This window comes from Mus caroli, chromosome 14 (genome assembly GCF_900094665.2).
Source record: "Mus caroli chromosome 14, CAROLI_EIJ_v1.1, whole genome shotgun sequence".
Taxonomy (NCBI): domain Eukaryota; kingdom Metazoa; phylum Chordata; class Mammalia; order Rodentia; family Muridae; genus Mus; species Mus caroli.
This window is the reverse complement of record NC_034583.1, coordinates 63,709,910-63,723,386: the sequence shown is the minus strand read 5'-3', so window position 1 is coordinate 63,723,386 and position 13,477 is coordinate 63,709,910. Positions and strand designations below refer to the sequence as shown.

Genomic DNA, 13,477 nt, shown 5'->3' with positions numbered 1-13,477 from the left:
AATAAAACAGCACCAAGGTGGGGATTTTATACTCTGGCGCACACCTCTGCAATCCCATGGGACTTTGGTACTGTCTGGGTATCTTATTTGATAGTCAATGATCCACTAAGAATTTCATTATCCAGTTTTTGTTTTTGTTTTTTCTTTTTTAAGAACGTAAGAAATACGTACATCTTCGAGAGATTTCTGTTAAATGATTAAAAAAAGAAGAAGAAGAAAAAGATTGCCATCTTAAAACGCAGCGCAACCAATAAACTGAACCACAAGTCAGACGTGGAACCTGGTTTCATCAGTCACCAGTTTTGGCTGGACAGGGGGAGGACTCAGGTTCCCCAAGACGACCCTCTCCCTAAGGCTTCCGGTGAAACTGCAAAAGTAAGCAGTCCGGGCCGGCCCTCAGGCGCTACTGCAGCGTCCCCCCCGCCGCCCCCCCATCGCTCGAGGCTTAAGGAAATTGTCGCCGCCTCCGCTTCGTTCTCCGCGGTGGCAGACGTCAAGGTAACGGGTTTCCACTAGATTCGGCTGGTCCGAGTCCAGTAGCTTTAAGCTGTGCGTTTCTGAAAGACGTAAATCTGTTTCGTGGGTGCTAGAAAATGCCGGGGCTCTAACCGTCTGGGAGGGGAAAGGTCTGAACCCACTTCGGGGCGCTTCCCCGTCCGGGGCTTGTCTCTAAAAGCACCTGCCGGCATCCTAAGTTCTGGGGCTTGCCGAAGAGGGGCTGACACGGTTCGTCTCTGGGGGCGGTGGGTGGGGGGCGCTTTCTAAACTGCATTCGGAATGGCGTGTGGGGCCCCGGATACGTCAATCATCGGCACAGTTCCCGGGCTCTGGGAGAGCGGCACCGGAGCTCGCACGCCACACACTTGCGGGCCCGCGAAGCCTCGGCTTGCGGGGCGGCGGGCGAGCCGGTTCGGGTGCGCGCGCTCGCGCTCGTGTGTGTGCGCGCGCGGGGGCTCCGGGTCCGGGCGGCCGGGGGCGCCGTCGGCGGGGCTCGCGCAGCCGCACTGGGCGCGCCGACTCCGGGCTCCTCCTCCCGGCTCCGTAGTAATCATGGCGGCGGCGGCATTCGCGGTCCCTCGGGTGAAACAGAAAGCGGGAGCTACGCGGAGAGGGAGCGAAGAGCGGGGCTGAGGCGGCGGCGCCGTCACTGCCGGGAAACACCCCTCCCCAACACCCCCCTCCACAGCAGTCAGCGCAGCGGCGGCCGCAGGAGCCCCGGCCCACAGCCAAGCGAGTGAGAGGACGAGCCGGAGCCTCGCAGGAGAGACGCCCGGGGTGGGGGATCCGCCTTCCTTCGCTTCGGAGCGGCGGGATTCGGAGGTGAGAGCCGGCAGGGGGACGTCGGAGTCCGCGTCGGGGAAACCGTTAGGCTGGGGCTGCGGGCCGCGCCGCCGGAGGGCTGAGCCCGTCGGGGAGGGCGGGCGGATGGGCGACGCCCCCACGCGAGGCCGCGCCGTCCGCGGGGTGACGGGCCCGGGACGCGGCGGGGACGTGCGCGACACCTGCCGGGGCTCGGCGACCGCGGAGCGCTGCCTGCGCACCTGAGGGTTAAATCCTCGAAAACACGCCCTTCGGGTCTGCGCCCGCCCGGGCGGCCGCCGCCGGTGCCTGGCGGCTCCTCTTCCCCAGGTAAGGCAACCACCTGTTCGGTCGGTGGCGAGGAGGAAGGGAGGCTGCGGTGCTCGGCCAGCTCGGCAGCCTGCGTGGGTGAACTTTTGACACGACTCTGGGAAAGGGCGGCACGCGCCGGGTGAAGGAAAAGGAGCGAGGAATTTCGACGTCAGATCGCTAGCGCTTGCTGCTTTTACCGTGTGTGATAGGTAATTGTAGTTTTATTAAACTATCACCTTTCATAAAAAGCATTGGGGGGTATTCGTGTGTGTGTGTGTGTGTGTGTGTGTGTGTGTGAGAGAGAGAGAGAGAGAGAGAGAGAGAGAGAGAGAGAGCGCCGAGGGTGCTAAGGACGGTGAGCTAGAGATATTTGTTTTAGTGAGACTGTAAGTTCCTTTGAGCACCTTCTCAGCTGTCCCTCTACTGACAGTGGCAGGCGGACAAGGCTTTTCCTCTTTTTGTATTATAATCTTGAAGTGCTCACTGAGCCACATAATGATGTTGCTGCATCCTATTGTGGTCTGTTTCAGTTCTTGAAACCCAAGTTTGTGCATGTTATAAGAAGCAAATAGCATCGCCTCTCAGCCTCTTGGCTAAGATGAGTTGTAAGAATGAAAGAGCAGTTGAAGCTTTTCTGTAATATTTTAATCACTATGCTTTTGCCAGCATCAGTACGAAACATATGCCAGTCAAAACCGAGCCATATGTCAGACAGAAGCAAATTGAGATTTCTGGCTCATATCCCGAGTTTAGATAAATATTTAGTTTGTGTGTATTTGCGGAGTGTGTAATTCTTGTCATCTTGGAAGTGTTGTTTAAGTCACCTAAGAATGTTCCAGAGAGATGAGCCCCCTGCCTTCTTAACATTTTCTTGTTTAAATTGATTTTTTTTCTCAACTAATGAGCGCAGTTACCCATGGAGACAGGTGTTGGGCCTATTGGAAAGCAATGATAAGGTCTTTTAAAACATGGCTTTTCGTTGGGTTTAAAAAAATTTTTTTTTAGTCCACTTGTAATTTACCACCAATAACATTCTCTAAAGGGAGGAGAGAAGATAAGGTGATAAGAGAAAAATCTTGTTTAGGTTTTACGTTTAACAATTTTAGCATTTTCATATTAAATTTCTCAATTTCTCTGTGTTGTTTTGTCTTTGTAGATCCTCTCCAGGCTTGCTTTGTAGGTTAAGTGGGACGTTTTTCTCTCAGGCTGCTTTCCTTTGGCCACCTGTATGCCTCTGCCTTAACTCTTTCCTTTTCCCCTTCTGTCTGAATTCTTGTCACCCAATGGTCAGGAAAAAAACCCTCATGCTTAATTAACACTAGCCTCAGGGAAGCATGATTGTAAGGGGAATTTTCTTCTTCCAAATTAATGGTGTGCATTCGAAAACACAGATTTTGTGTGTATGTGTGTGTGTGTGATGTGTCATCATTTCCTTGTGTGTATGTGTGCGTGTGTGTGTGTGTATGTGATGTGTCATCATTTCCTCTCCGTGTAATTGAGAGATGATTTATTTTACCATACATTTAATGATTCCTTTTTACATCTCTATATTTCTATAAATTGAATACAAATGAAGAAAAAAATTCTCTGCTTTCCTTGTCTAGTGAGATGGAGGCTGAGAGATTCTGGAAAACACAGGAGAAAAATAAAGAATATTGTAATGGATATTGTCTTTTAGCTTGACTTCAGTAAAAGACATTTAATTTATGATTTGTTCAGCCATAGCTTAGACTCATATGTAATATTTCTACTTGAAAATATTTATATTTTTGGCATATATATGGCTTATTCATCTTATATTTTGCCTGTAGTGTTAAAATATCATTTGATGATGTAAACAAAATAGGTATTTTAAAGCAAAACATTTTTACTGCATTTTTTTTTCATGAAAATGAGTTTTGGTTATGTCTTGGTTCATGATATAAGGACGCGCATATGATTTCCATGTTTATAAGCCTGGTATTGATAAGCAGTTTGTTGGGTTTTGTTGTTAAATGCAATCTCTAAAACAAGAATTATTAAAATAAGTTCTGAATGTTTAAAAAAAAAGTCAGATTTAGAATTCTGTCCATTGAGTCCTATAGTACTTTAGTTGATCACTTTGGTACAACATGTGTATCAAGAGTGCCTTATTACAAAGAAATTGATGACCCATGGAGATAAAGGGCACATTTTGTTCTTTTACATGTATTGTGAGTGTTTATCCTGTTTAATCCTCTAGTCTTTATTTCAGAGAGTCCTTTTTATATCAGTATCCTTAACCTTCTCTCCAACTGGTTGGGTTTTGTGTGCCTTAATATATACTGTGTACATTTGCCATGCGGCCTCTGGGCTTCCAGTAACTTCTTTGTGAGTTTCATCTTCTGATGATCCCCATCCCCTGTCAACCACTCCCAGGCTTTAGGCTAGTTTTCTGCACAAGATAGCTGCTGCAAGATAGTGTGCTTGGGAGGAGATGGCATAGACTCAGGGAATGATGAGCTTTTATTTAAAATAAGGGATACAAAAGCAGTGGGATGTGTTCCTTCAAGTAATTTACAAATTATCTAAGAATTGTACAGTAACAAAGGAGACCATTAACAGAAACTTAGCACAATATCTTTAAAGTGTGTAGCATCCACTGTGACTGAAAGTGCTGTGAAGGAGGGCTACAACCGTCTGGGCATTTGGAGTAAGTCCAGCTTGAAATTTAGGAAGGGTTTCTGTGTCAAAGGAAAACTCATTCCAAAAGAGAGTGACAGGGAGAGTTGGAGGTAGTAGTGAGAGGAGTGGTTCTGGAGCATCCAAGGACAAGTGTTAAGAAAAAGATGATCAGGCAGAGATTGGAGCTAGGCCCCATGAGGTATGAAGAGTCAAGTAGGAAGCCCTGGAGAAGAAAGTTCTGCTTAGCATCAGCAGGAACTTGGCTATGAAAGTAATACAGAACCACATACCACTTTGTTTTGTACTTAGCATACAAAAAACAGAATTTGATATGACATTCTCATACATATGTATCATTTACTGGGCTCATTTTCTTCCCCACTACCATCTTTGGACCCTCTTCCTTGCTAATTGCGGGTCTCCATTTCCCCCAAATGCCTTTTCTGCTTTCATTTTGTGTGTGTGTGTGTGTATGTGTGTGTATGTGTGTCTGGGTGTATGTATATATATGTGTGTGAGTGGGGGGGGGTGAGTGCACATATTTCTGTATATTCCATTACCCTCTCCTGCTCCCACCTCCCTCTCACTTAATACCCCTCCCAGTCACACTTCTGCTTTTATGCCATATACAGAGATTAAAAATTCTGTATATGAGAGAAAATAGTGTTTATCTTTCTTACTGTTTTGTTTTGCTTAGCATTTTGATCTCTAGCTTCAGTTTTCTTAGTAATTAGAAAGATTATATATGTTTATATAACTTAGATAAGGGTAGACAGCCTTTTTATAGATTGCTTGGTAATATTGTCTTGAAAACTGTTGGTAATCTCTGTTGGATATTTTTGTTTGCTTGTTTATTTTATTTTATTATTTTTTTTTAATTTAAAAACCATGTCAGCAGGCTAGAGTTAGCCATCTGGCTGAGTAATGGCTAACTGTCCATATAACACATATTGTAAAGTATTTTTCTAATGGTGTTTGAAGTAGTGCTATATATTTTTGTGGTATATGAAAATAAAGAAAATATGCTAAAATAACTACTACTGTAATTATTGTCTGTGTAAAGTTGTAGCAAGAGCCTAGTCTAGGTTTCAGACAGGGAAGAAGTTGTCTTTGAGTTGGGCACTGAAACAGCTACACCGAGGCTGGAATTAAAATGTGTGTGAAGTTAAACCTACCAACTCCGCTGGGTTTATGGTTTTAAAAAGTACACAACTGTCATTTTAGAAACCCTGGTTAGGGTGCTGGAGGTCTGTAAGTGATGGCAGGAGACCAATAACCTGGTTTTAAACAGTAATCTAAGGTGAGTTCTAAACATTAGAAATCCTGCAGTAACCCTAAGAATAGTTACTGTTATGGAGCAATTGGTAATCAGATTGATAAACTAGACTCATCTAGAAAATATTATACCATGTATATTGAAGGAGGGAAGACCCAGAAATCTCTAAAATATACTGTTTTGAAACTTCTCCTTTTGAAACATCTCTTTGAAGTTTCTAAATTTATAACATGTGCTTCTAAGACAGCAGCTTTCAAGCTGTGGCTTGCAACTCCTCTGGTGATGAAGGACCCTTTTACAGGGGTCAATATCAGATATCCTGCATATCAGATATGCAGATACCCTGCATATCAGGTATGCAGATATCCTGCATATCAGATATTTATATTGTGATTGATAACAGCAAAATTATAGCTATGAAGAAGCAGCGAAAATCATTTTATGGTTGGGACTCACCACAATATGACATACTTACTGTATTAAATAAAGAGTCACAGCCTTAGGAAGGTTGAGAACCACTGATCTAAGATAAGATACTTTTCTCTCTTTTCACTGTTTTTCTCCTATTCTTACCAGGTGACCCATGGTGCCTGAGATTATGTATGGCTTTGTTCCTGAGGGCCGCTACATAGTTTGTGATATCAAGAGATTAAAATGTAGATAGCATAAGAACATATTTTTTTTTGCTTCAGGCATCATAAATATGCTTTGTATGTGGTGAGTATTGGGTGTTTGAGAAAGTAGAAGAGATATTGACTAGACAGAATTAGTACTGTTTCTCCCCTTTATTTTTCTGTTAAAAACACTAAAATCAAACCAAACATTAATCTTTTATGCTTCTATAACTTTGTCTTCCTTTATAAATATTTTTACTATCTTAAGTTTAAAGGCAGCATAAGCCTTTTGAATTAGGTTTTGTTTGACCTTTCTCGATTGCTACCTAATTCAATTTTGACTTAACATTGTGCTTTAAGAAGAAATTATTAGCCACACATGATGGCGTGTGCCTTTAATCTCAGCATTCCAGAGGCAGAGGCAGGAGGACCTCTATGTTAAAAGCCAGCCTGATCTACATTGTGAGTTCCAGGCCAGCCAGGGCTTCATAGCTGAGACCCTATCTTGGAAAAAGAAGGGTGTAGGGATTAATTCATAATTGGCCTCTGCTTTACCATCCTGCCATCTTCCCTGCCTAAGGGGGAGACCAAGTGCCTTGGATGGTGCAGGTCCTTGTTCCACATTCACTACTCATTAGTGAATGGGATTTCATGGTTTGGTTTTCTAAGTTTTAATATTGAGAATATCTGCTTTGTTTTCATTACACTCATTGTAAAGAGCTCAATAAGATGGTTGAAACATGAACATGTTAAGGTACCATGTATGTGCTTACATCAGTGCTCATATGTATGTACCAGAAGCTGCTGAACAGATTGTTTTTCTAATCTGACCAGAACTTTTGAGGTCGAGTTTTACTCCGCAGAGTTCTATAATCAGCCTTTTCAGGAAGTATTCAGTAGTCTAGAAAGTCATAACTGGTTTTTTTTTTTTTTTTTTTTTTGCAAATAAAATAAGATATAACAAAATTTTCACTCATTAATCTTGAGAGCAGTCCTTGCTACACTCTTCCTCTGTCCCTCTTTGCTGATCTGTTCCATACTGCTTCACTGCTGTATCCATAGTGGAAAGACAATGGGTATATGAAATGAGTGAAGTAGTTCTTCAGTAGAAGACAGTATCTTTACAATACTGAGAAACACCTGCTAAGGTCATTGGATTTTAGGACCATTACTCAGTTACTTTTAAAGCCCTGTATAAACCTGCCAGGTATTCTACTTGGGAATGACTTCTTTCTTCCTTCCTCACTCTTTGAGATGGCTTAGGTGCTAGTTGGTAGAAATACAAAGTGTAGTGTGTATTTTGCCATCAAACTTGATAAGAAAGTTAGGTACATTTGACAGATTATTGTATAAATCAGACTATAGTAGTGTTGAATAGTGGTTTTTTTTCTGTTTTCTTCTTTAGAACTCACATCTTAATATATATTTGTACATAAAGATTTATATTTTCAAAGTGACTTCCTCCTTCTCCAGTGAGGGATCTGTTTAATTGATTTAAGTGTGTGTAGTTGTCTTTAATAAACCCACAAGCCACATAATGGGAGGGGAGAGAATCTCCTCACTTGGCTGCATATTTGGAGCAGATGTTTCTTAAGTACACTTCACAGCATAGTTAAGACTTCTCTTTAAATGTAATTACAAGTTGAGCACCCCAAACCCCAAATTCAAGATGCTCCAGAATGTGAAACTGATTGCTACCATGATGTCACAGATGCAAAAGTCTTCACTTCATGTGGAGTGCTGGGTTACAGTTAAGGTGTTGGTAAGCTAAAAACACTGTATGTAGAAACACCAGGCCACGTATATAGCATATATATAAAACACAAGTGGATTTTGTGTTTAGATTTAGTTCCCATTTCCAGAATATGTCATGGTGTGTGCAGATACTCCAGTGTCTGAGCACTCCTGACTCTGAGCATGTTGATGAAAGGACATTGAACTTGTGTATGTTGTGCCTTGAGAGAGGCAGTCCATGTGCATACCGTGTACTGCTTTGGTTGAAGTAGTAGTTATTTCATGGACTTCAAAATCAGTCTGTCTTAATATTTGCTTAAATAAAAAGAATTCATGATGTCAGTTTGTTTAAATTTTCTGTTTTTTCTTCTTGTAATATAGGCATTCTCAAATATGGTTTTATTCTTGACTTTTTTTTTTTTGGTTTTTGAGACAGGGTTTCTCTGTATAGCCCTGGCTGTCCTGGAACTCACTTTGTAGACCAGGCTGGCCTCGAACTCAGAAATCTGCCTACCTCTGCCTCCCGAGTGCTGGGATTAAAGGCATGATTTTTTCCCCCCATGTAGTATTTTTATTTATAATGTTTGGTGTATAAATATTATTTACATTTTATCATAATAGTTTATTAAGTACCTTTCTGTTGCTTTGTATATTGTTATGCCCAAGTACAACTACTACTTTAGAGCAGTATTTTAAAGAAAATATCATAGTATGTCAGTACTTCATTTATATATCTGTTATTTGAAACTTACTAAGATTGGTTCACATGGTTGGGCAGCAGTTTTCAGCTTGTGTGTTTCAACCCCTTTGGGGGTTGAAAGACTCTTTCACAGGGGCCACATATCACACACATATCCTGCATATCAGATATTAACATTATAATTCATAACAGCAAAATTACAATTATGAAGTCACAACAAAAATAACTTTCTGGTTGGGGGTCCCCATAACACGAGGAACTGTATTAAATGGTCTCAGCATTAGGAAGGTTGAGAACCACTGCCCTAGGGTAAAGTATAGGAGCTGCTGTGTCCTTCTTAACCCACTTTTTAGGTTGCATCAGACTAATATTTTAAATGATGAGCTTATTAGAATAACTCCTCAATTTAAAGATATCCCAAACTGTCTCTTGACTTAACCATAGTCTTCTTTCTCTGCAAATCCATATTCTGTTGATAGCATTGGCCACCCCATTGTGTCTCATCACTTTCCAGCTTTGACCCTGAGGTGAGCGGTGTAACAGACTATCGGTTGTCTTTCCAGGTATATAGAAAAATGCGACTTTATCGCAGTGACCCCTGAGTCCTCCATGTCCAGTGGATGGAATGATATCTGTCCTTTATAGTAAGTGCTTAAAAGGATTAAAAGGCAGAACTTATTTCTTGGGAATGGAATGAGTGCCGTAATATATTTATATCTGCAACTTGACAGATGTGTTAGTTATTGACATCCAAGTTTCCTGTTCTTATTTTCACTATTAATTTATCTATCTATCATTTGTTGAAGAATTAAAATGTCTTCAATGCCTGCAATACAAATGTTATAAAATGAATGTTATACTGCCTTCTCTCTGGGTTCACAGACTAGGATGAACGATAAAGTCATGTAAATAAATACATATTTTAAAATAATTAAATAAAATGCCTCTTCTCTTACTCCTTTTTACTTGTGTGACTCTTTCCTGGTTTTGACCCCGAGTAGCCCTGTTTCCAGTAGAGTGTTGTGATTGTGTACATTGTTCGTGTGTGTGTGTGTGTATTATATATGTTTTTGTATGTTAGGTTTTCTAACTAGTGGACTGTGAACAACACAGCTGTTACTGACAGTTTTGAACTGAAGGAGCAGAGAATCAGTATTTCAGGCATTGTTGTTGGCAAGGACTCTGTATACCTACTGAAGCCAAGCTACACCAGGAGCAGAAAACAGCCACAGCCATATTATACAAAAATGAGTGTGGCTCTCTTCTAATTCAGCTGTATTTATGGGACAGGCAGCAGGCCAGGTTTGACACCCAAGCCTTAGTTTGTTGACTTTCTGAATGCTACAAACTCTGTTCTTGGCTAGGACAATATTATTAATAAATAACTTATTTATTTATTATAAATAAATAAGTGCTTTTTCTGCCTTAGGTGTTGTTCCAAACTTCATACATAGCTGCTTATTTGGTTCTCAAGCTATCTGACTTAGATATCATTGCCACCATTTTTAAAATAAGGTAACTAATATGCCCAAGACCATAGAGCTGTTTAGTGATACAGACTTTGAGTACAGATGATGCTGGAACCTGGGCTTTTTGTTAATACCAGTTCTAATATGTTGCATCCCAGGAATGTAATGATTCAGTCTTAGGAGACATAGTTAAGTAATTTACTATACAACTATTTACAATTATACTTATCTCTTTGGTGCTAAAAATGTTACTGTGCTGAATTCCAGGTATATAATGGTTCACTTCTAGAAAATATTAATATAATTTGCCATATTTATAGATCTTAGGGACAATCATAATTATCTCTTTAGTGCTAAAATTTGTTTTCTGAGATTCAGTTACCAGTCCTAATAACTCACCATCAACAAGAAATAACCTTATAAAATTATTCTAGCAGGAACTTATATTGAATGCCATAGTGAAATACTAGAAGTACTTTTATTAAAAGATAGGAACATTATTAACATTGGTCCAAAACTCTTACCTGATTATTAAGAAACAAGAAAAATAACTTGTAATAGGAGAATAGTACGTTATTATTTATAACAGAAATGATTGCAAACTTAGAAAATACAAAATAGGGCTGAGGTATGATTTAGCTTTAGAACACTTAACTCTATAGCTGATGTTCTGTGCTCTATTCCCGGTAGCCCCGTCACCATCACCACCACCCTGACCACAGCAACGACAAAACGGAATTAGAAGAGAAGTGGTAAGACTAGACATCCTTTTCTTAAACGTACTGGCAAAGTATCTAGTTTCCTCATCTCTCTCTCTCTCTCCCCTCAGTCTCTCTCTCACACACACACACACACACACAGAGAGAGAGACACACACACAGAGACACACATGTTAGTAAACTGAAAATTACTTAAAGGGTTTCAGTAAATATCTGGCTATGAGGTTAATTTACTAAAGTTTTTCTGTACCATCAGTGACTGACTTTTGAAGTAGTTAAGAAAAAGAGCAATTGTAAGTTATAAAATACTTTAAAAATTGTAAAATGTGTAATAACTAAATGAAGAAAATATGATTAATGGAGAAAATTTTCTGAAATTGGTAACTCACTAATTATTACAAAGTGGCAGTTCTTAACCATATTAGTTTATAAAAAATCATTATTTTAATTAGAAATTTAATGTCATTTTAAAATGACACTTGCAAAATTGGAAGATGGAGGAAGCTATAGAGGCACATAGCCAAATACAAGGGGGGCTTACTTATCAAAGGTAAAAATCAAATCTTTGTGAAGCTTTATATTTTTAAGATGTATTTGTTTTTATGTGTATGAGTGTTTTGACTGCATGTGTGTATGTGCACCAGATGTGTTTAGTGTCTGCAGAGTCTTTAAGAAGGCAAGAGATCCCTGGGAACTGGAGTTATGGTCAGTTATAAGCTGCCATATGGGTGTTGGGGCTTGAACCGAAATCTTCTTGAAAAGCAGTGAGTGGTCGAAATCTTCTTGAAAAGCAGTGAGTGGTCGTAACCACTGAGCAACTCTTGAGCCCCAGGAGTCTAACTTTAAAGCAGTAAGAGTCTGGGTAGAGATAAGCCTAATTATCAAAGGGACAGAATCAAATTCAAGAGAAAGAAAATATAGGGAACTACTGAGTAATGGAAAACTTAGCTTTTAATAGTGTAGGGAAGTCTTCCATATAGTTGGGTATTCTTAAGTTTCAAATGAACTTAAATATCCAAGAGGGGAAAAAAAAAGACTAAATGTCAAAAATTTTGGGGGTAGTTTTTAAAAAATCCTTGAGGTGAAGACTGCCCAGTTTTGGCATCATTTAAAAAAGGCAGTTGAGAGACTAGAATACAGTATTCACCAGGTAACAGAAAAAAAACTGGAGCTTTATAAGTTTGCCTATAATTATTGTAACAAAGATAGCTTAATAGAAAATAGGAAAAAATATGACCAATAAATTCATAGAAATAATAATGCAGAAATCTTGAGGCTGGAGAAATGGTTCTGTGGTTAAAAGAACTTGTTGCTCTTTCAGAGGAGCTGGGTTCAGTTTCCAGTCACATCATGGTGGTTCATAACCATCCACAGCTCTAGTTCCAGGAGATAGAACATCTTCTGCTGATCAGTGATGTAACTGGTGCAAACACATACGTGCAGCCAAAATGGATCTTATAAACGATCTTATAAAAGATCTGGAGACAGCCACAGGAGGATTTTGAGAAATTTAGCTTAAAACCTCAGTGAGAGATGACTTAAAAACTTTGAAGTACATAACTAGCAAATTATCAGGGAATTTTAGTAGTGTCAAACTGGAAAACATGCACTCAAGAATTACTGAACAGAGTATAAATAGGTTTTTTTTTTTTTATGAAGAAAGTAGCAGTTTCTGTCTACTTTTACCAATACACTTTTGAATCATACCTATAATATAGAAATATTTTCATAGATTCCTGGAGAATGTTGATACTACATGGCTATAGCTGCAGATGAAGGCAAACATAAATGAAAACTGCAAGTATGCCAGATGTGTTGGCAGGTGCCTTGAATCCCCACCCTCATGAAGTAGAGGAAGTGGAATCTCTGTGAGTTCAAGGCCAGCATGGTTACTTATACAAGGAGACCTTGCCTAGAAAAGAAAAAAAGAAAAGCTTGAGGCTGGAGAGAAGGCTCAGCAGTTACAGATGTGTACTGATCTTGTAGAGACTCAGGTTCAATTCCCAGCTCTCATGTCAGGTGCTTCATAGCTACCTTGAACTCCAGATCCAGGAGATCCAGTGCCCTCTTTTCATTTCTGTGAGTATTGCACTCACAAGCATTGTACACACACACATACATACACACACACACACACACACACACAGATAAATTCCAAAAGAAGAATAAATTAACAATAGAAAGTTAGGCACCAGCAGATACATGGAATAGAGCTATGAAAGTAATTTTTAATGAAAATCTTCAAGATATTTTGCATGAAAAACCTAAGAGAGTCGTACATGTGACTTTATTTGTATAATAGCTGCTCTAGAATACCACTTGCACATGCAGAGGAAAAGGAATGCTACCCACTGCAGTTGTGAAGCTTTAGAAGTGGAGTTTGGATTTGAGACAATAAAGAAAAAGTTATGCTTATATGTATATGTTTATGACAGCAGGTAAAGCCTTTGTGGTGTAACAAATCTGCTAACAAAACTGAAGACAGTTGGGTTTGGGCAATTCTGATCGGTCCTTTTCCAAATCATTTTCTTTATTGGGAAGTTTTAGTTTTTGTCCTTTCCTGTGTATTTTTAAATATTATTTTCTTTCACTTGTGAAAGCTTCCCAGTCAGTCTTTAAGTTTATTCATAGTTTTAGAAATAACAATATCAAGGCCAATGGGATGGCTCGGCAAACAAAGACACTTGCTACTAAGCCTGCCTTCCCACATC

General features: G+C 40.0%; 1 protein-coding gene across 5 annotated transcripts in view; it reads left to right on the top strand.

Moving 5' to 3' along the window:
- The first annotated feature begins 368 nt into the window (after window positions 1-368).
- Fndc3a (fibronectin type III domain containing 3A) overlaps window positions 369-13,477 on the top strand; it is a 153,848-nt gene continuing 140,739 nt past the window's right edge. Inside the window, exons 1-2 of one of the 5 annotated variants that reach the window (XM_029469237.1) lie at window positions 10,078-10,093; window positions 10,738-10,799. The gene's annotated coding sequence lies outside the window, so the exon portion shown is untranslated. Of the gene's footprint in view, window positions 499-1,024; window positions 1,321-1,495; window positions 1,630-10,077; window positions 10,094-10,643; window positions 10,800-13,477 lie in introns of those variants that run through there. The other 4 variants (XM_021181265.2, XM_021181263.2, XM_029469236.1 and 1 more) reach the window with 4 other exon arrangements.